The sequence below is a fragment of the Phoca vitulina genome, unplaced genomic scaffold (genome assembly GCF_004348235.1).
Source record: "Phoca vitulina isolate PV1807 unplaced genomic scaffold, GSC_HSeal_1.0 scaffold21, whole genome shotgun sequence".
NCBI classification, from domain to species: domain Eukaryota; kingdom Metazoa; phylum Chordata; class Mammalia; order Carnivora; family Phocidae; genus Phoca; species Phoca vitulina.
In genome coordinates, this window is record NW_022589724.1 from 3598474 (window position 1) to 3622459 (window position 23986).

At 39.3% G+C, this 23986-nt stretch overlaps 1 protein-coding gene across 3 annotated transcripts in view; it reads left to right on the forward strand.

The window, feature by feature from the left end:
• PLPPR1 (phospholipid phosphatase related 1) overlaps positions 1-23986 on the forward strand; it is a 564480-nt gene that overhangs the window by 151847 nt on the left and 388647 nt on the right. The window contains exon 6 of one of the 3 annotated variants that reach the window (XM_032418867.1): positions 9736-9816. The exons of the other annotated variants lie outside the window; for them this stretch is intronic. The gene's annotated coding sequence lies outside the window, so the exon portion shown is untranslated. The remainder of the gene's footprint in view (positions 1-9735; positions 9817-23986) is intronic. 3 annotated transcript variants of the gene reach the window in all.

A 23986-nucleotide genomic window follows, 5' to 3' on the forward strand; every position in this document is an offset into this window, starting at 1 on the left:
GGTTTTTCCTTCACTAAGCAATAGAAAACAATTGATCTAATGCAAAGAAAACCCTTGCTTTAGGTGGCTCTGTCTTAGGAGGGAATATGATATTTAGAGAAGGGACCCTATTCATGCTCTCTGGGTTGATGATGAGACTTGACATATCCGCCTTGGACAAGCTCCTGATGTTGGGAACCTAATGGCAGTCAAACTTGGTTCAAGAAGGGTCATCGACATTGGATGCACCACAGCTATATCCATTCCCGGGGGGATGCTTGGACCTAGAGAGTGTACCACTGAGGGGTTAGTGGTGATGGGTCCTTGAAGGCATTATTACTTTTTTTTGACTAGTGTCTTCCAATGCATAGGCCTTTTCTTCAAGATCTTGGATGTTTTAGGGTTTCAGTTGGCTCATGTGTGTCAGTTTAAGAGGCTTGGTAGAAAATGCTTCCTAGGGGCGCCTGGGTGGCTCAGTCGTTAGGCGTCTGCCTTCGGCTCAGGTCATGATCCCAGAGTCCTGGGATAGAGCCCCGCATCGGGCTCCCTGCTCGGCGGGAAGCCTGCTTCTCCCTCTCCCACTCCCCCTGCTTGTGTTCCCTCTCTCGCTGTGTCTCTCTCTGTCAAATAAATAAATAAAATATTTTTTTAAAAAAGAAAGAAAATGCTCCCTATTCTCACTAGATAACTCAGTAACTAGCAGAATCAGACACCAGGAGGGAACAGTCTCAAGGCATCTGAGGCAGTCACTGACATCCCCGAATTAGTTTGGGAGCAGAAGACAAGAAAACTTAAGACCCTAGTTATAAGGTATTAATCTAATCTTATTCGAACTGTTTCTTAAAACAGAAAGGTAGTGATTGAAGATTGATTCCAGATGCGGTATAAGATTTTATCTTAAGTCTGAAATTTGTAATTGTTAGAATGTCAGTTGTCATGTCAGGAAATTTCAATATTCCAGCCTTGGGGAAAATGATTGTCTTTCTTCAGGGTTAATCTTTTCTACTTGAAGACTGCAATTATGAGCAGCGTTCCCACTCCTTAGGATACAGTGATGGTTTTATAATCTCATCCCACTTGGTCACAGTGCCTCTGAAGTGGACCCAACAAAGCACTGAATAGACTTAAATAAAGTTCTGCTGACTGCACAGTAGAGAAATGATTAATAGCAAAACAGCCAGATCTGCCCGAAGTGATTGCACCATAGCTCATCTTCTCAGTTTCTCACATTTTTTATTAAAACGGTTGATTGATTTTTCTGCTTTCACAGCTTCTTCAGTGTAAGGTGACGCATTTCTTCTCTGGCATTATCAGTAGTTTGCAGTTGTAAAGTTGAGCTTCTGTTACTCTGTGTGTGCGTGCACATGTGGGTTTGTGTGTGCCTGCCTCTGTGCACACTGCTGCATGTGCTGTAGTGCATGAGTTCTGGACCCAGTGCTAGGAAATCCAGGTATATTTTGCTTCCTGCATTCACCATCCAGGCGATTTAGTGAAAGTCACAGCATCTTTGAACTTCTATATTTTGCAGCAGCGACATTTTCTTTGTGTTCCTCACAAGTGTGTGGGAGCGTTTTGTCAGTGTTGCTGAGTGAGCCTGTGAGGCACCATGGTGGAATGGGGAGGTTCCCTGGTGCTGAACCCAAACAGATACTGTTTTGAATACTGATCTTGCCATTTACTCTCTGTGTAACTGTTAAGAAATTACTTTGCTTCAAAGAGAGTGTTTCCTCATTTGCTTGAATATGGCTGTTGTGAGCTTCAAATGAGAACATGTCTGTACCAGAAAACCAACACCTTTCCAAAGCAATGACAACTTGTTTTCTAATAGTTATAAATCTTGATGCTCTTTCAGCATAAAGACAATACCTGGTAACGCATCTGACATTAATCTTTAAGTCACTACCTTTCTGGTTCAAGAGAGAATTCAGAACAGATCAATTCAGCATCTTAAAGGTAGGGTTTAAAGTCTATGCATGTGGTTCTGGTTCTTTCTTTACATTTTTTTCTGCCTTCTTCTCCCCAAATCTTTGGGGTCCGCAGTGACTGACATTGGAGGCTTTCTGATGGACCCTGCATTTGTTGAGTGAATAGATAAACTCATTACTATTGCCACCATATTATTAGTCAGCAGGAAAGCCATGATTCGTCTAATCTCTAAGACATATTCTAAATGTCCATTAATTCAGTCTTTGTTTCATACCAACTGCGGAAATTTTTATTGAAAAATATTCTCTGCCATTGTAACAAGCCTCTGTTTTATGGGACTCCCTTTCTTGAAAAAAAAGCTTGCATTGCTGCTTTGAGGAATTATTTATGTTCTCTTCAATTTGCCACAAAAATAAGAAAAATGTACATCATAGTAGTCTGTTATTTTTTTCTAAGATGTATCAGTTTTTTTTTGCACTTTGGACAAAAAGGCATCGCTAAGCTTCTTTTTCCTTGTAATCATGGAAAGCAGTAAAAACATGACAGAGAGTAAGTGTGATTTGTTTTTTTCAACAGTGGCTGTTACTCAGAGTTAAGGACGTTTCATCATTATCACTGCATTTGTAATATGCTGCTTGATGGTTGGTGTTCAGTTAACCAAAGAAAATACCAGGTGTGAATAATGTCAGTAAAAAGTTCACTATGAGGAAGCTAATTATCTAATAAAAATGTGTCTCAAGTCTAATAAGATTTCTCAGAGATCTCAGTGCAAGGACAATTTTGGAGTTATACCAAGAAGAGAGACCACATTATGAGAGACAAAATAAGCAAACACTTTATCTCGTCAGACTTTGATGTTTAGGTTATTTATATTCTGCCAGATTCTTAAAATGATTTCAGTTATCTTACAAAGATTCATATATGGTAGCAAGATAAAATAAATTGAAAATAGGAATGAAAAATGAAGCAAAGGAAAAATAAAGATAGGAAAGTACAATGGAGCCTGGAATTAGTGCCAAAAGACAAACTATGAAATCCTGTACACTTTTCAGGGAAGGGCCACAGTGGGCTCAAAGCTTCCTTTTGGCCAGTGTTAAAGGGAAACATGATCCACTGCATAATTAAGGATATTACTAATATAGTCAGACATTTCTGCCACCGATATTTATAGAGAGGGCATTTTGAAATCTGGTTTACACATCCTCAACAGCAAAATAGGCATGATTGAAAAAATCGTGATAAAATACACGTAACATAAAATTTACCATTTTAACCATTTTGAAGCATACAGTTCAGTGGCATTAAGTACATGCGTGCTTGTGTGACCATCGCCACCATTTAGTTCCAGAATGTTTCATAAATTGAAAACTTCATATCCACTGAGTGGTCACTTTGCTGGCAACCACCAGTCTCCTTTCTGTCTTACAATATTCTTAAAGTAAACATGATGAGCACTTTCATAATCCTACCTATTATAGTGCCATAGATACAGGTGGCAGCATATCATTTTCATATAATGTTCAAGTCCTCTGTAATTTTGACTGTCTAGAAAAGTGGAGTGGCATAAGAGAGGATGGATGGCTTCCCTCACCTCTAAAACCATCAGGAAGAATACCTGGGAGAATTGGTCTAGCTAAGTGATTGGGTTGGAAGAATTTCTACAGAGAGACATTCACTAGATACTATGGAGGCTACTTTGGAGAATAAGAAAGGCTTGGATCAAGTTTGTTGAAGAGTGATTTATAGCCAAGAATTACTGACCATCGTAGTATTTATCACAGCCCTAAGGGTCAGCTGAATTCCTCCTGTTGGTGAGGCTAATCCAGCAAGAGGGAGAGAGGGAAGCCACATCAGTTGCCCTGGAGGAAAAAGAAGCAGAAGTCAAGATTTGGAAACCTGGAGGTGAAACAAGTATAATTCAGCCCATTGAGGGTGAATTCCAAATAAGCAAGGTTTTAAGATAAGGATATTGGATAGATGGGCTCAGTACCCTTAAAATCAGTATGGGACTCAATTCATACATTTGGTTCCTAAATTTTTGCTTCTAATATGCTATGAGAAAAACCTGGTAGATTTTGCATTGCTCCAATATTTATTTTGAGTTTTGAATGATAAGTACAAGTGATTGTTTAAGTGTGAAGAAACAACATGAGTCAAGATAGGGAGGTATTACACTTTGAGTTACACTCAGAATCATCTTTGATTCTCTCTCCTTGTTTTTCAGCCACCCATCCTGCCATTTTTTTAAAAGATTTTATTTATTTATTTGACAGAGCGAGAGAACGAGAGAGCACAAGCATGGAAAGTAGCAGAGGCAGAGGAAGAAGCAGGCTCCCTGCTGAGCAGGGAACCCGACGTAGGACCCTGAGATCATGACCGGAGCCGAAGGCAGCCACTTAACTGACTGGGCCACCCAGGTGCTCCCATCCAGTCATTTTAAAAAAAGATTTTATTTATTTATTTGAGAGACAGAGAGACAGGGGAGGGGCAGAGGGAGAGGGAGAAGCTGAGTGCAGAGCCTGATGTGGGGTTTGATCCCAGGACCCTGAGATCATGACCCAAGCTGCTCAACTGACTGAAGCACCCAGGTGCCCTCCATCCAGTCATTTTGATGAGTTTTGCTTGCTCAATATTGTCAGTGTTTTCCTTACCCAGGACTTGTCTTCCATTCTTAGTGTCATGGCCTGAATCCAAGCCCTTTGGCATCGTGTGTCTGGATGATGACTGTAGCTTTCCAACCGGTTTTCCACCTTTCAAGCTCTTGACCATTTAATTCTTTCTTTAAACTGTTTCCAGAATAAATGTCCTAAATGACTTTTCAGGTCATTCCACTCACATCACTCTTCTTTTCATTAGTCTTCAGTATAAGAAATAAGCATATGATAATTGTGCTATCAAAATTAGCAGGAAAAAAAGATTATTCAAAAAGTTAAGCTCAGGCATGAGTTATTTCCTTAGGGAACACTTAAATCTCCATCATATATCATAATAAACTGTGGATATATTAGTGAAACAATAGAAGAGCTTGAAAAAGATATAGGTAATTATCTTTCTAATTGAAGGTAAGGTAAAGGACTTTCTAATAGAAAAAACAACAAAAAAACCCTGATGGATTTGACAACACAAAAATTTAAATTCTCTGGGTCAAAAATATCATGAATAAAAAGGTATGCACGAAGCTGGTCAAAATGCATAATGAAGAAGTACCTGGGTGGCTCAGTTGGTTAAGCATCTGCTTTTGGCTCAGGCCATGATCTGAGGGTCCTGGGACTGAGCCCCCCGTCAGGCTTTCTGCTCAGTGGGGAGTCTGCTTCTCTCTCTCCCTCTGTGCTGTCTCTCCCTCTCTCAAGTCAGGAAATAAAATCTTAAAAAATGCATAATGAATATGAAAGATCCCTGCCTGTGTCTTTTTATTCTCTAGTCTTAGCCACACTTACCTGTGGCAGTTACTAGAAACAGTGAGACTCTTCCTTTGCATGTGCTGTTCCCTCTGTGTCTGGAATGTCCTTCCAGCACACCCTTCTGTGATTGGTGTTTACTGGTTCTTTAGGTCTCAGGTCAAATATTTTCTTCTTAGAAAGGTTTTCCCTGTTTACCCTCTTTAAAGTAGCCAGCCCTCACTGTCTCACCTTTTATGACCTTTACTCTGTCACATTACTTGTGTTCTTCATAGCTGTCGTCAGTAATGGAAATCATCTTATTTGCTAGTGTTCTCATGTTTTGCTAGAATATAAGCTGTGTGAATGTATGGACCTCATCTGTCTTGATCAGCAGTATCTAGACTTCTTTTTGAAACATAGTAAGTGTTCAGTAAGTGTTGAATGAGTGAGTGAATGGGTGAACATATATATGTGTAGATAAAAACCTTGGAAGGATATATAACAAGCAATAATGGGGTTATTTCTAGTTGGAACTTTGTGGATGGTTAAATGTTTCTTTTTTAAGGATCTTTTCCAAATTTTCTAAAATGAGTACCTATTACTTTGATTGTCGGAATTGTAACTAAGTAGTATTTAATAGAAGCCATGTTTTATTAAACAATAGCATCTATAATGTCAGATCATTAATCTCAATTAGCTTTGACAAAAGATGATAAACTATGCAGACTATAAAGAACAAATTTCCTAGAAACAAGAGTATCAGCTTGCATCCTCTCAAAATATTCACACATTTAACACATCCAGTTAGCTTAACTGAATAATGAAGGAATCAGGCCAAAAAGCACCATCCAAATTGGATCTTCTTTTAAGATTCTAAAATAAAAATCTTCAAATAAGGAGAAAAATAATTTTAAAAAAATCAAGTACCACTGCCTGGTTTCAAGAAATGGTTGCCAGCAGTTTAGTCTCCCTGAATCTACCAGACATTAAAAAGGGCAGTTGAGGAAAAGGACTAGCTATAAAACAGTTTGAAAAATACCACAGTAAAACTATCTGCATTGCCATCTGCACTAGAGACTTTATGACGCTGGAAAGGTCTGTTATAGTCTTACCCATTCTGAGCCATTCTCTGTCATATATTAGCCTTGTTTAAACTAATCAGTTCAACACGGGGCGGGGGGCGGGGAGGGGCGGGGAGTGTCTGTTTTTTCCTCCCAAACGCAGATTTGTTTTTGACCATACTAAGATCAGGTCATGCCAAAGTGATGATACTTTAAATGACCTCAGATGGTCAAGTTGTTAGGAGCAAAAGTGAAACAAGATATAGTAGTCCTGTGTTTCATTTATTTACTCACTTGTGAAATCTTTATTCAGCACCTAATACGAATCTGTCACTGTTGGGTACTAGAGGTGCGCTGGTGAAAAAGACGTATGGTACTTGTCCACAAGGAGCTCACTTTCTACTCGAGGGAACACAATAAACAAATAGACACCAATTGTGGTAAGTGCTGGAGTAGAAATATTTCCACAAGTAATAAAAGGACAAGGAGCAATAGACAGATTGATAAGGGAAGACTTCTTCAAGGACAGGATACTTAGACTGAGACCTAAAAGAATGAAAAGAAGCAAGCTAGGAGAAGAGCCAGGATTAGAGGTGTCCATTTCCAGGTCAGAGATGTCTAGGAAATGACAAATACTGTGTGATCAAGCAAAATGAGCAGTGGAAATGTGAGATGCAGTAGGAAAAATACAGAGACCAGATCACCTTGTTGTATTTATTATTTTTTTAAAGATTTTATTTATTTTTTGACAGAGAGAGAGACAGTGAGAGAGGGAACACAAGCAGGGGGAGTGGGAGAGGGAGAAGCAGACTTCCCGTGGAGCAGGGAGCCCGATGCAGGGCTTGATCCCAGGACCCTGGGATCATGACCTGAGCCAAAGGCAGACGCTTAACGACTGAGCCACCCAGGCACCCCGTTGTAGTTGTATTTAATTTTAAAAGACGCAGGAAGCATCTGAAGTATTTTAATCAGCGGATGACAGGATTTAAAATATCAAAGCCAATAAAGTATTTTTAATGGGAAAATAGCAGAATCCAGTTTTAAATGATCATTCTTGCTATTTTGAGATTGAATCTTAAGGGGAACAGAGGTAAAATCAGGAATTCTAGTCAGGAGGCAATTGTAGTCATCTAGATGAAAGACTAAGGTTGGACCATGGTGTTAGCAGTAGAGATGGAGAGAAGTGGATAGACCTAGGACATATTTTGGAAGCATAGCCCACAAGGAATGCTGTGGGACTGGATAGAGGAATTTAGAAAAAAATTGAGTCCCAAGCTCTTGGCTTGACCATCTGGGGACAAAGTATAGGATGAGGAGATTGGCAGAGGAACAGAGCTTTTTGTGAGTGTGGTGGGGAATTAAGTGTTCTAATTTTGGTACTTTAAAATTGAGATGGATTTAAAAATATTCACGTAAAGGTACCAATTAAGCAGTTGGATATATAAGGCTTAAGCTTGGAAGAGAGTTCTGGGATGGAGATGTAAAATGAGGAGACTGCAGTGTTAGTGTGTTTAAAGTTGTGGGAATAGAAGAAATGAAGGATGAGAATGTGGACGAGAGAAAGGCCTGGAGATCAGCTCTGACATTTAGATTGAGGAAGAAGTAAGAGGAGCCCACAAAGGATACTGAGTGGGAGAAATTTAGGAGAGTGTGCTGTTAGCTTAGAGAGCAGAGTACTGTGTTTCAATAAGGAGAACGTGGCTCGGCTGAGTGAGAGTGAGATGAGGACAAAATATCTTCATTAGGCTTGGTAACAAGTGACATCATTGCTGGTCTTTTTTTTTATTTAAAGATTTATTTATTTTAGAAAGAGAGAGAGGGTGTGTGTGAGCAGAGGGAGGGGCAGAGGGAGAGATTCTCAAGCAGACTCCCCACTAGTGTGGAGCCTACAGGGGCTGATCTCGACCCTGAAATCATGACCTGAGCCAAAATCAAGAGTCAGATGCTCAACTGACTGAGCCACCTAGGAGTCCCTCATTGCTGGTCTTTTTAAGATGGAGTTTGTTAGTGTGGTGTTATGAAACCCCATGGAACCATTTAAATCAATTCTTCATTCAAATGGTCAAACAAAAGTTTGAGATTTTCTGTAATATTTTGTCACAGATACAATTAGCCTTCTGGCCAGGTTCTCTTGGATCCCTTACCTTTTTCAAGCACGCTGGCTCCTGGTGTACTCTCACTCTCACTCTCACTCCCCACAGTCCCATTCATTCCATCCCATTCACAACATCTCTGCCATATTTGTCCTACCCATGTCTACTGGCTCCCCCTCATTTTAAACCCTTATTTCTTAACCAGACTTACATAGTAGCCTTCTAACTGATTATCTTTCATTCAATCCTTGTAGTCTCACCTATACCAGAGGTAGGAGGGGGCTGAATAATTCTTCCTGAAGCAGCTCTGAGTACGTCACTTCCCAGGTCAAAGACTTTCACAAACTCCAAACTAACAGCAGAGTAAAGTCACTTCCCACAGTCCTTGTTCAGCTTATGTATTGGCTGACACAGACGCCCTCTAAGGTTCCTTCTTTGTAGTTTCCATCTCTACTGTAACAAATTACCATAATTATCATGACTTAAAACAACACAAATTTATTTTCTTATAGTTCTGGAGATCAGAAACTTGAAATGGGTCTCACTGGACTAAAATCAAGGTGTGGGCAGGGTTGTGTTCTTCTGGAGGCTCCAGAGGATAATTCATTTTCTTGACTTTTCGAGCTTTTTAAAAAAAGATTTAGGGGGCCTGGGTGGCTCAGTCATTAAGCGTCTGCCTTTGGCTCAGGTCATGATCCCAGGGTCCTGGGACTGAGTCCCGCATCGGGCTCCCTGTTCAGCAGGAAAGCCTGCTTCTCCCTCTCCCACTCCCCCTGCTATTGTTCCCTCTCTCGCTGTGTCTTTCTCTGTCAAATAAATAAATAAAATCTTAAAAAAAAAGATTTATATATTTATTTTGGAGAGAGAGAGAGAATGAGAAAGAGAGAGGAGGGGCAGAGGCAGAGGGAGAAAATCCCAAGCTGAGTCCCCACTGAGCATGGAATCTGATGCAGGGCTTGATCTCATGACCCTGAGATCATGACCTGAGCCAAAATCAAGAGCTGGATGCTCAACCGACTGAGCCACCTGGGTACCCCAACTTTTCCAGCTTTTTAGAGACCACCTGTATTCCTTGGACTATGGCTCCCTTCCTTTATGTCACACTGAGTCCTTGTTCTGTGGCCACCTCTCTGGTTTTCCTTTTTCTGCCTTCCCTAGACTGATCCATATGACAACATCAAGTAATCTCCTTTGCCCATACCTCCTAGCTAGGTCAGTGGGAGGCACCAGCAGGAGGTGGGAAGGCATGATGAGTGTGAGCTGTGGGTTCTTATTTTTCTGGCTTCCTTCCTGCAGGTGTCTGTTGGTTGGGTGTTGCTCCCCTTCCAAATACCACAGCTCTCGTGGTCTCCAAACAACTTTCCTCTCTGGATTCTGGTAACTACTCCCTTCTCATGCCCTTTCAAGTACCCTAGGATGGTAATGGTTCCTGGTTGTGACTGAGTGTGAACAACTCATTCTGGGTTTGTGTGGGACTTGTGGGTTTTAACACTGGAAGTCCTGAATCCCAGGAAACCCAAAGTCCTGGCCAAACAGAGGCAGTTTGTAACTCCAGTGTTACTAGACTCTAAATTCTGCCCAATCCTTTGAAAATAATTTTTCTTCATTATATTCCAATTTCCCATTGAGTGTGTCATGAGTTTCCTGTTGGGACTCTGACAAAGCCATGTTTGTCATGTAAAGTATTTGGAGTTTATTCTTATCCTCTACACTTTAGAAAGACCTGGCTGTAATATGGAGAACCAACTGAATGTGGGGAGTTGTCAGAGTAGTCAGTAAGCTGTGGTCATGCTTAAACTTAGGAAATGGAGATGGAGAGAAGGGGAGAGAACAGAGAAATGTAAATAAGGCTGGTGTAACAGAGTGTGGTGATTAATTGGATGTGGGTGAACAGAGATTGGGACGAGGCAAGGATGACATACAAGCTGTTGCTGGGGCACTTGGGTGAACGTGGTGCCATTCACTGAGACAAGAAATTCTGGGGAGTTTTTATCATGAATCAGTGTTGTACTTTGTCAAATGCTTTTTCTGCATCTATTGAAATGATCACATGGTTTTTATCCTTTCTCGTATTGTTGTGATGGGTCATGTTGCTTGATTTGCAAATATTGAACCACCCTTGCATCCCAGGAATAAATCCTGCTTGATTGTGGTGAGTGACCTTTTTAATATATTGTTGGATTTGGCTTGCAAATATTTTGTTGAGGATTTTGGCATCTGTGTTCATCAGAGATATTGGCCTGTAGTTCTCTTTTTTTGTAGTGTCTTTATCTCGTTTTGGTGTCAGGGTAATGCTGACTTCATCGAATGAATTTGGAAGATTTCCTTCCTCTTATTTTTTTGAGAAGAATAGGCATTAACTCTTCTTTAAATGTTTGGTAGAATTCACCTGTGAGCCATCAAAAGGAATGAGATCTTGCCATTTGCAACGACGTGGATGGAACTGGAGGGTATTATGCTGAGCGAAATAAGTCAAACAGAGAAAGACATGTATCATATGACCTCACTGATATGAGGAATTCTTAATCTCAGGAAACAAACTGAGGGTTGCTGGAGTGGGGGGTGGGGTGGGAGGGATGGGGTGACTGGGTGATGGACACTGGGGAGGGTATGTGTTCTGGTAAGTGCTGTGAATTGTGCAAGACTGTTGAATCTCAGATCTGTACCTCTGAAACAAATAATGCAATATATGTTAAGAAAGAAAAAAAGAAGAAGAAGAATGTAGCAGGAGGGGAAGAATGAAGGGGGGGAAATCGGAGGGGAAGAAGAACCATGAGAGACAATGGACTCTGAAAAACAAACTGAGGGTTCTAGAGGGGAGGGGGTTGGGAGGATGGGTTAGCCTGGTGGTGGGTATTGAGGAGGGCACGTTCTGCATGGAGCACTGGGTGTTAATGCACAAACAATGAATCATGGAACACTATATCTAAAACTAATGATGTAATGTATGGGGATTAACATAACAATAAAAAAATTTAAATAATTGTTAAAAAAAAAAAAGAAAAAAGAAAAAAAAAGAATTCACCTGTGAAGCCATCTGGTCCTGGACTTTTGTTTGTTGGGAGTTTTTTGATTACCGATTCAACTTCATTTCTGGTAACTGCTCTGTTCAAATGTTCTGTTTCTTCCTGATTCTGTTTTGGGAAGTTACATGTTTCTAGGAAGGATTAGGTTTAGTTGGGAAGATTGTGAGTGTAAAGAGTTTCACCCCCAGCAGCTTTTATTTTCAAATTATTTAACAGGCCTCCGTATGGATTATGATCAATGAAAAGCTTCTGAGTTAATGTTCTGAGTTTGTATGTGATAGAAAGTGACCACAGTTATCATTAATGCTATGAAGACCAGCAAAAACTTCTTTTGGGGGAAGCTTTCATCACCTTGTGAGTTTTTGAAGGTCTGTATAGCAGATTAGCATGTACTTTGTGAGGGTAAAAGTGAAAAACCAAGGTTGAACTGGGCCCTCCCTTTGAGATCAAAAGGCTTAGACAGACAGAATCCTTGAGGAGGGAAGATTCCATGAGAGAATGAATCTGACTGCTCTGCTGAAATCTTCCCTTCAGCACTCTGGCTAAGCAGGCAGTGAATAGAAACTTTTGAACTGGTGTGTGACCTATGAGCATGTGTAACAAATGACTTTGTATATCTTGGGAACATTTGCAATGCTTGAGTGTCTGTGTGTGACATTTAAATGTGAGTAACACTTGAGTAAGTCCCAGAGTTAGCTGAAGTCAATAAATGCTTTAATCAGTATACCATGGCATTTATAACTTGTATCACAGCTCCTCCTAAATCTCTAGATGATTGTGACCTGCAACACACCATTTCCATACTTTTGTTCACATGGTCTCAGCTGCTACAAATCTCCTCATCTGGAAGCAATTTCTTTTTTTTCCCCCTCTTTTTTTAATTTAATTTTTTATTGTTATGTTAATCACCATACATTACATCATTAGTTTTTGATGTAGTGTTCCATGATTCATTGTTTGTGCATAACACCCAGTGCTCCATGCAGAACGTGCCCTCTTTAATACCCATCACCAGGGGAAGCAATTTCTTTCTACTCTGCCTTTTCATAGTTTTCAACTTGTATATTCCTTATGGTGTACATCATGCTTTGCCTTTTCTGATGGGAGTTATTTGTATGCATGCCATCTACCCTAGAAGATATTACGACTGTCAGACTCTGAGCCCACACCCAGACGAATCCCTGGGAACCTATCTCTGGATAGCTCATAAATTCCCACTGACTATTATTAAAGTCTTGTAGCTGCTGGTGTCTGATCTCCATTCCACCAACCTGGCAATCTTGGTATCCTACTTGCTCTAATATTAACCTAGCCGCTCTTAATAAGCCTATTGATTCTGGGGAGGGCCATTTGACTCTGGGGAGGGCCATTTGACTCTGGGAAGGGCCATTTGACTCTCTAAGCTTTTGATAGCCTTCTTTGGATGTCTGGAATGTACAGCCTGTTTCCTTGAGCCAGCACTGAGCGGTATTCCATTGGCACCATATAGTATCTTACCTCTTATAGTTCTCTTCAAGTGTAGTGTCCTGTGTTCCACAAATGACTTCTAGACCCTTACATTCTTATTTTTATCTCCATTGTTTTATTGTAGTAAAATTGACTGTTTTAACCATATTTGAATGTATGGTTCAATGGTATTAAATACATTCATGTTGTGCAACCATCAGCACTATCCACTTTCAGAGCTCTTTTCATCTTGTAAAACTGAAACTCTACATCACTTAAACAATAATTTCCTATTCCCCCCACCCCTCACCCTAACCCCTGGCAACCAACATTCTACTTTCTGTCTCTATGTATTTGACTCCATTGAGTACCTCACATAAATGGAATCATACACTATTTGTTTTCTTGTGAGTGACTTATTTTACTTAGCATAGTGTTCTCAAGGTTCATCCCTGTTGTAGCATATAATAGAATTTCTTTCTTTTTTAGAGCTGAATAATATTCCATTGTATGTATATACCACCCTTTGTTTATCTGTTCATCCATTGGTGGACAGTTGTGTTACTTCATGTTTCAGCTATTGTGAATAATGATTTTATGAACACAGTATATCCTTACATTCTCTTTTATTTTAAGTTTGCTTCTTTTTTGTCCATAGCCGTTCCTAAGAGACTGGATTTAGCCTATTTTGATCTCTATCAGTAAGACTTGAAAGAGGTTTGTGTGTAAGTGACTGATTAAGGAAGTGCTCCCAGGAGAAACTAGTAAGGCAACGGGGGAGGTGGTACCAGGAATAAGACAAAGCTATCCATGCATACAATTTTAAGAGGTCCCACAAAAGGTATCTTCATCTTGTTACTATAGGAGAACTTTGAAATGTAGATTATGCTTCAGTGATGTCTCTCCCCCAAGGAAGAGAGCTGAGATTTCATACATCTGTACTCTTCAGTCATTCCCTTTGGGGATGAAACTCCCAGGCACTTTTGGCTTTCTGCATGCTTGGGTAAAGTGGCTCCAGCAGCCCCAGGGCTGAGTCCTCCCAATTAGCATTGCAGAAGTGGGTTGGGAAGCAAGAGCACCCCAGAACTGAGGACGGGGCACAGAGAAAGAGTAGAAGAGATCAAGGGGGTTCTGGGTAGCTCTACCAGCAACGACTACTCCAGCTTCTCACTCAGAGTCTATATTCCAGTGTCCTCGGCATAAACCATCATTTACAATGCTCCTTGCACTGCCTTTCCAGGAGACCCATTGAGAATTCATGAAACTATGACTCCTAGTCACCTTCTCCAGTATGCTAGCATTTCTGAGAGGGGTGCTTTGGTGAACCTTAACTACAAAAGCTGTCTGAGAATTGCAACCATGTATTTGCAGTTCTCAGTCTCCAACCTCTAGTAGAAAGCTTTGTAAATGACAGTGCACCCTGAATTCAAGTAAATTTCTAGACATATGGTCAATTATGTTGAATAGCATATGAGGGAAGAAGTCCCAAACAAAAGCATAATTAGGGAGAAAAAATTACCCACGTGCGCTTACTGGACAGAAGATCAGTTTCATCAGTTGTATTATTTGCTTTGAAACCAGATATTAAAGGAGACAACTCTCCTGAGGGCCCTAGGCACATTCTGCTTCACATGGGCAAAGTCTCCTTGAGCAGATGATCTGGTTGTACTTGGGACTTCTCTTGATATTCAGAACTACAAAACCTCAGACTCGATTTTTTTTAAAGCACTCCTTAGATGTCCATTATTATCTTTGTAAGCCTCCCTGCTCCCATTGAAATCAGTTTTGAAGATGGTTCACAAGATTATAAGAATGATTTTCTTCTCACCAACTGTGGAAGGAAAAGACTTTGGGACAGTATTGTAGACAAGGGACATTATTAATGTTATTTTATAAACTCATAAATATAACCTTGATGATATGAGTATACATTCCTACCAGTGTGTGCTCAGGTCCTAGGGACTTTCTGTTGCTGTCAGTGCTGCACGGAGGAGATGTTATTAAAATCCAGAAATCCATCTCTCCCACTGTGAACATAACTTTTAATTTGACAGTCATAAAAGTCATCAACTATAACTATAACCACCATTTTAAAGATAGAGGAAGTGAAGCAGAGAAAGTTAATGGCATTTCACAGAAGTTATATTAATACAGCAGTAGATCCCACCATTAACTACAATTTGTTCATTTTCTGTCAAAAGTAAATTTCTTTCATGGGAAATGATTACTGTTGATTAGCAATATGGTTTAACTTTCTTCAAAAAAAAAAACTTCTTTCTAGCCTCCATTCTTTCTTTCTGCCTTAAATTTTAGTTAATTTAAATGAGGTTTGAAACTTAATGTTATGATTGTGCTTTATGCTGTTGGAGTCTAAGAATCTTTGGCATTTATAGTTCATGACATTGAGATACAACTGCACTGAGTGAAGTTCAGGTCAGATTCAGAGTCAACCATTAAGTGACTTCTTTGTACCTTGATCTCTGGGAGGTGCTTTCTCAAGTGTTATTCAATTTAATCCATATAACAGTCTTCTGAGAAGAGATTATTAATCCCAATGTTACAATTGATCTACACAAATATGAGTACTCAGTGATGTATACAATTGTCAAATCACTATATTGCACAACTGAAACTAATATAACATTGTATGTAACTCTACTGGAATTAAAATAGAAAAATTTAAAAAATGAGAAAAATATAGAACTTGACCCACCAGGAGGGCTACTGCCTCTGAGATCACTACTGGAAGCTATGGCAGAATTAAGAAACTCCTGCTGCCATTGATCACTGGAACTGTCTTTGGAAGAATGAAGAGCTAGAACATGGGCATCATTGCTTTAATTCATTGATTAGAAAACCAAAACATAACATCAGTACTGCCCCTTCAACTACCCCCATAACTACTTCTCATCAACCAGGGAAGGGAGAATGGACAGTGCTGCAGAGAAAACTCATATTCCCATGACTGTGCTTGCCAGCTGAATCAGCTAAATGAAGTATAGGAAAATAGATTTTGCTTCACTTCTGCCTTCCAAACCTCAAACAAGTGTTTCTAATTGTCAGAACTGAATTTATATATAGAAATATAGCTGTAAGAGAGTCTTGGAGGTGATTTTTAGCTTCTTAATTTCTTTAACCTAAAAAGGCAAATCTACAAAAACAAGCTCACTGGCAGCCTAATCATGATCATAAGGGAGGATCAATCTTAGGTAAAGATGACATTGGAGAAAACACAATGGAGTGAGGAAAAGTATATGGGCTTTTGAGGACATCATTGAGCCAATGATTAAAACTTGCTTGGAGCCTGTCCTGTTTCTGAACTTGAAGTTCTATAAAATAGTGACTGCCTCATTGTTTAAACATATTACTTGAAACTCTGTTATACCATTTGAAATCAATTGTTTATTTTTTACTCTCCCCCCACCCCTGCCACCATATAAGTTCCAGAATGGCAAAAATTTTTCTGGTCTTATTCACTACTCCCTTCTTATTACCTGGACCAATGCCTAAAATAGAAAAGATACCAAAAAATTTGGTGAAATACTAACATAACATAATAAAATTAAATTAAAAAAAGAAGTGATAAAAATAGGGAATAAAACATGATAATTGTGGCTTAAAAGGAGTACTGATAACCACAGGGTACTTATACCAGGAATGCAAAGTTGTTTTAACATTCAGAATCAATGCAATATACCATATCAATAGATTAAAAAAAGAAAAATGATATGATCATCATAATAGATGCAGAAAAATTATTTGACAAAATTCAACACCCATTCTTTTTTTTTTTTTTTTTAGATTATTTCTTTATTTGACAGAGAGAGACAGTGAGAGGGAATGCAAGCAGGGGGAGTGGGAGAGGGAGAAGCGGGCTTCCCGCGGAGCAGGGAGCCCGATGCAGGGCTCGATCCCAGGACCCTGGGATCATGACCTGAACCGAAGGCAGACGCCCAATGACTGAGCCACCCAGGCGTCCCTCAACACCCATTCTTGATAAAAACTCTCACCAAATTGGAACTTGAAGGGAAATTCCTCATCCTGATAAAGGACATCAGTGGAAGATCTATAGGAAATATAGTTTTTTTTTTTTTAAAGATTTTATTTATTTATTTGACACAGAGAGAGAGGGAGAGCACAAGCAAGGGGAGTGGCAGGCAGAGGGAGAGGGAGAAGCCAGCTCCCTGCTCAGCAGGGAGCCCGATGCGGGGCTCAATCCCAGGACCCCAGGATCATGACCCCAGCCGAAGGCAGATGCCTAACCAACTGAGCCACCCAGGTACCCTCTACTTTGGTTTTTTAAAATTATGTTTTCCCCCAGGCTTATTGAGGTATGATTGACTAATAAAAGTTGTGTATATTTAAGATGTACTGCATGATGTTTGATATCCATATACATTGTGACATGATTACCATAATCAAGCTAGTTAACATATCCATCACCTCATATAGTTTACCTTTTATTTATTTATTTATTTAGTTAGTTAGTTTTGGTCTGATGAAAACACTTGAGATCTACTCTTTTGGCAAATTTCAAGTATACAATACATAATCATCAATCATAGTCACCATGTTGTACAATAGATCTACCAAATTTATTCATTTTATAACTAAAGTTTATATCCTTTGATCAGTTCTCCCCACTTCCCCACACCCAGCTACTAGTAACCACCATGTTCTACTCACTGAAAACTATAAAACATTGATGAAGTAAATTTAAGAAGACAAATAAGTAGAAAGATAGCCCATGTTCATCAATAGTGTTAAAATGTCCATTCTACCCAAAGTGATCTATAGATTCACTGCAATCCCTATCAAAATTCCAATGGCATTTTTCACAGAAATAGAAAAAAAAAATCCTAAAATTTGTATAGCACCACAAAAGACTCCCAATAGTTAAAGCAATCTTGAGAAAACAAAAAACCTGGAGGCATCACACTTCCTAATTTCAAATTATATTGGAAAACTATAGTAATCAAAAGAGTATGGTACTGGCATAAATACAGCAAATATACTTAATGATGATTGACTGCGCATTCCCTGAGAATGGAAACAAAGAAATGTTCATTCTTACCACTTCTAGTCTATATTGTATCCAGGTTCCAGTCAGTTTAATAAAGCAAGACAAAGAAATAAAAGTCGTGCAGATTAGAAAGAAAAAAACAGTCTTTATTTGACAACCTGGATTGTCAGCATAAATAATCCCTCAAAAAAAAGCTACTAGAATTATTAACTGCATGCATTTAGCAGGGTTGCGAGGAGGTTATAAGATCAATATGTACAAAAATCAATTGAATTTCTGTAATAACAGTGAAATGTTAAATATTGAAGTAAAAAAGTGTCATTTGCAATAGCATCACAAAGTATAAAATAGGAGTAAATATAACTAAATATGTGTAACATTTGAATATTGAAAAGTAAAAACAGTGATAAGAGAAATTAAAGACCTAAACAAATGGAGGGAGGAGATACTATTTTCATGGATTGGAAGTTTCGACATTGTAAAAATGTTAGTTCTCCTCCAATTCATCTATAAATTCAATACAATATTCACCAATATCCCAGCAGGCATTTTTGTTAAAATTGGCAAGCTGCTTCTAAAATGTTATGGAAATACAAAGGAGTTTTGTAATTAACAAATTGTTTTGTAATTAACAAAATTGGAGGACTACTCAAAACTTACTATAAAAATATAGTAATCCAGACAGGGTAGTATTGGTGAGAGGATAGTTATGTAGATCAACAGACCTTAATAGAGGGTCTAGAAATATATCTACACAAATAATGATCAATCGATTTTCAACAAAGGTGCCAAGGTAATTCAATAGAAAGATAGTCTTTTCAATAGACAGTGCTGGAATAAGTATACATTCATATGCAAAAAATAAACGACCTATATCTCATATTTAAAAATGAATGCAAGGTTCATAAGTATACAGTGTGTTTCTCCTACCCTTTGTTGAGATTTCTCCAGTCTTTGCTTACAAGTAGAACTACATTATTAAGAATAAGCTGGGGAGATTGGAGGGAAGATGGCAGAAGAGTAGGTGACCCGCGTTTCATCTGTTCCCTTGAATTCAGCTAGATATCTATCAGATCATTCTGAACACCTTGAATTCAACCTGAGTTCTAAGAAAAGAATTGCTGTAATTCTACAAATAGAAAGGCGACCACTTTTTGCAAGATAGGAGGTGTGGAGATGTGAATCTGAGGGGGTATTTGTGAGTAGTAAACCAGCCCTGCAAGAAATATTAAAGAGGATCCTGTAAGTGGAGAGAGAGCCCAAAAGTAACGGAGACCAGAAAGAAACAGAGACAATCTACAGAATCAGTGACTTTACAGGTAATACAATGGCACTAAATTCATATCTTTCAATAGTTACTCTGAATGTAAATGGGCTAAATGCTCTAATCAAAAGACACAGGGTATTAGATTGGATAAAAAAGCAAGACCCATCAATATGCTGTCTGCAAGAGACTCATTTTGGACCCAAAGACACCTCCAGATTGAAAGTGAGGGGGTAGGGGTGCCTGGGTGGCTCAGTCGTTAAGCGTCTGCCTTTGGCTCAGGTCATGATCCCAGGGTACTGGGATCGGGCCCTGCATTGGGCTCCCTGCTCAATGGGAAGCCTGCTTCTCCCCACTCCCCTTGTGTTCCCTCTCTCACTGTGTCTCTCTCTGTCAAATAAATAAATAAAATCTTAAAAAAGAAAAAAAAGAAAGTGAGGGGGTAGAAAACATTTATCATGCTAATAGACATCAAAAGAAAGCTGGGGTAGCAATCCTCCTATCAGACAAATTAGATTTTAAACCAAAGACTATAGTAAGGGATGAATAGGGACACTATATTATACTTAAAGGGTCTATCCAACAAGAAGATCTAACAACTATAAATATTTATGCTCCTAATGTGGGAGCAACCAATTATATAAGCCAATTAATAACAAAATTAAAGAAACACGTTGATAATAATACAATAACAGTAGGGGACTTTAATACCGCACTCACAGTGATGGACAGATCATCTAAGCAGAAGATCAACAGGGAAACAAGGGCTTTGAATGACACACTGGACCAGATGGACTTCACAGATATGTACAGAGCATTCCATTCTAAGGCAACAGAATATACATTCTTCTCAAGTGCACATGGAACATTCTCCAGAATAGATCACATCCTGGGTCACAAATCAGGTCTCAACTGGTACTAAAGGTTGGGATTATTCCCTGCATATTTTCAGATCACAGTGCTTTGAAACCAGAGCTCAATCAAAGGGGAGATTTGGAAGGAACTCAAATACTTGGAGGCTAAAGAGTGTCCTACTAAAGAATGAATGGGTCAACCAGGAAATTAAAGAAGAATTTAAAAAAATTCATGGAGACAAATGAAATGAAAGCACCACTGTTCAAAACCTTCAGGATGTAGCAAAGGCGGTCCTAAGAGGGAAGTACATAGTAATACAAGCCTTTCTCAAGAAACTAGAAAAGTCTCAAATACACAAACTAACCCTACACCTAAAGGATCTGGAGAAAGAACAGCAAATAGAGCCTAAACCACGCAGAAGATGAGAAATAATAAAGATCAGAGCAGAAATCAATGAAATAGAAACCAAAAATTGGGGTGCCTGGGTGGCTCAGTCGTTAAGCGTCTGCCTTCGGCTCAGGTCATGATCCCAGGTCCTGGGATCAAGCCCCACATCAGGCTCCCTGCTCCTTGGGAAGCCTGCTTCTCCCTCTCCCACTACCCCTGCTTGTGTTCCCTCTCGCTGTGTCTCTCTCTGTCAAATAAATAAAATCTTTAAAAAAAAAATTTAAAAAAAAAAAAAAAAAAAAAAAAAGAAATAGAAACCAAAAGAACAGTAGGAGAGATCAACAAAACTAGAAGCTGGTTCTTTGAAAGAATTAATAAGATCGATAAACCCCTAGCCAGACTTAACAAAAAGAAAAGAGAAAGGACCCAAATTAATAAAATCATGAATGAAGGAGTAGAGATCACACCAAACTAAGGAAATAAAAACAATTATAAGAACATATTATGAGCCACTATATGCCAACAAATTAGGCAATCTGGAAGAAATGGATGAGTTCCTAGAGACGTATAAACTACCAAAACTGAACCAGGAAGAAATACAAAACCTGAACAGACCCATAACCAGCAAGAAAATTGAAGTAGTAATCAAAAATCTCCCAATAAACAAGAGCCAGATGGCTTCCCAGCAGAATTCTCCCAGACATTGAGAAAACTTCCAAACTTGTTCTATGAGGTCAGCATTACCTTGATCGCCAAACCAGAAGAACCCACTAAAAAGGAGAATTACAGACCAATATCCCTGATGAACATGGATGCCAAAATTCTTACCAAGATACTAGCCAATATGATCCGCCAGCACATTAAAAGGATTATTCACCACGACCGAGTGGGATTTATTCCTGGGCTGCAAGAGTGGTTCAACATCTGCAAATCAATCAATGTGATATATCACATTAACAAAAGAAAGGACAAGAACCATCTGATTCTCTTAATTGATGCAGAAAATGCATTTGACAAAATACAGCACCCTTTCTTGATTAAAACTCTCCACAGTGTAGGGATAGAGGGAACATACCTCAAAATCATAAAAGCCCATAAATGAAAAGCCCACAACGAATATCATTCTCAATGGGGAGAAACTGAGAGCTTGTCCCCTAAGGTCAGGAACACAACAGGGATGCCCACTCTCACCACACCACTGTTGTTCAGCATAGTACTAGAAGTTCTAGCCTCAGCAGTCAGACAACAAAAAGAAATAAAAAGCATTCAAATTGACGAAGAAGAAGTCAAACTCTTAGTCTTCGCAGATGGCATGATACTTTACGTGGGAAACCCAAAAGACTCCACCCCAAAATTGCTAGAACTCACACAGGAATTCAGCAGTGTGGCAGGATATAAAACCAATGCACAGAAATCAGTTGCATTTCAGTACACTAACAATGAGACAGAAAAAAGAGAAATTAAGGAATTGATTCCATTTACAATTACACCCAAAACCATAAGATACCTAGGAATAAACCTAACCAGAGAGGTAAAGGATCTGTACTCAGAAAACTGTAGAACACTTATGAAGGAAATTGAAGAAGACACAAGGAAATTCCATGCTCAGGGATTGGAAGAATAAATATTTTTAAAATGTCTATGCTACCCAGAGCAATCTACACATTCAGTGTAATCCCAATCAAAATACCATCGGCGTTTTTCACAGAGATGGAACAAATAATCCTAAAATTTTTATGGAACCAGAAAAGACCCTGAATAGTCAGAGGAATGTTGAAAAAGAAAACCAAAGCTGGTGGAATCACAATTCTGGACTTCAAGCTCTATTACAAAGCTGTCATCATCAAGACAGTATGGTACTGGCACAAAAACACACACATAGATCAATGGAACAGAATAGAGAACTCAGAAATGGACCCTCAACTCTATGGTAAACTGATCTTTGACAAAGCAGGAAAGAATATCCAATGGAAAAAGGACAGTCTCTACAACAAATGGTGCTTGGAAAATTGGACAACCACATGCAGAAGAATGAAACTGGACCATTTTCTCATACCATACACAAAGATAAACTAAAAATGGATGAAAGACCTAAATGTGAGACAGGAATCCATCAAAATCCTAGAGGAGAACACAGGCAGCAACCTCTTCAATCTCAGCCACAGCAACTTCTTCCTAGACACGTCTCCAAAGGCAAGGGAAGCAAGGGCAAAAATGAACTATTGGGATTCATCAAGATAAAAAGCTTCTGAACAGCAAAGGAAACAGTCAACAAAACTAAAAAGCACCCTATGGCATGGAAGAAGATATTTGTAAATGACATATTAGATGAAGGGCTAGTATCCAAGACCTATAAAGAACTTACCAAAGTCAACACCCAAAAAACAAATAATCCAGTCAGGAAATGGGCAGAAGACACAAACAGACATTTCTACAAAGAAGACATACAAATGGCTAACAGACACATGAAAAGGTGCTCAACATCACTCGTCATCAGGGAAATACAAATCAAAGCTGCAATGAGATACCACCTCACACCAGTTAGAATGGCTAAAATTGACAAGTCAGGAAACAACAAATGTTGCTGAGGTGTTGCCTAGATGCGGAGAGATAGGAACCCCCTTACACTGTTGGTGGGGATGCACACTGGTGCAGCCACTCTGGAAAACAATGTGGAGGCTCCTCAAGAAGTTGATAATAGAGCTACCCTACGACCCAGCAATTGCACTACTACGTATTTACTCCAAAGATACAAATGTATTGATTCGAAGAGGCACCTGCATCCTGATGTTCATAGCAGCAATGTCCACAATAGCCAAACTGTGGAAAGAGCTGAGATGTCCATCGAAGGATGAATGGATAAAGAAGATGTGGTATGTGTATATATATATATTTCTATCTATCTATCTATACAGTGGAATATTATTACTCAGCCATCAGAAAGGATGAATACTTGCCATTTACATGGATGTGGATGGAACTGGAGGGTATTATGCTGGGCGAAATAAGTCGATAAGAGAAAGACAATTATCATATGGTTTCATTCATGTGGAATATAAGAAACAGCGAAGAGGATCATAGGGGAAGGCAGGGAAACTGAATGGGAAGTCATTAGAGAGGGTGAAAAACCATGAGAGACTCTTAACTATAGGAAACAAACAGGGCTGCTGGAGGGGAGGTGGGTGGGGAGATGGGGTAACTGGGCATTGGGTAAGGAGGGCATGTGATGGATGTGATGAACACTGGGTGTTATATGCAACTAATGAACTTTTGAACTCTACATCTGAAACTAATGATGTACTGTATTTTGGCTAATTGAATTTAAATTAAAAAAGAAAAAGGGATGCCTGGTTGGCTTAGTCAGTTAAGTGTCTGCCTTAGGCTCCGGTCATGATCCCAGGGTGCTGGGATCAAGTCCCACATTAAGCTCCTTACTCAGCAGGGAGCCTCCTTCTCCCTCTGCCTGCTGCTCTCCTGCTTGTGCTTGCTCTCTCTCTCTCTTTCTCTCTGACAAATAAATAAAAATCTTTAAAAAAAAACCACCAC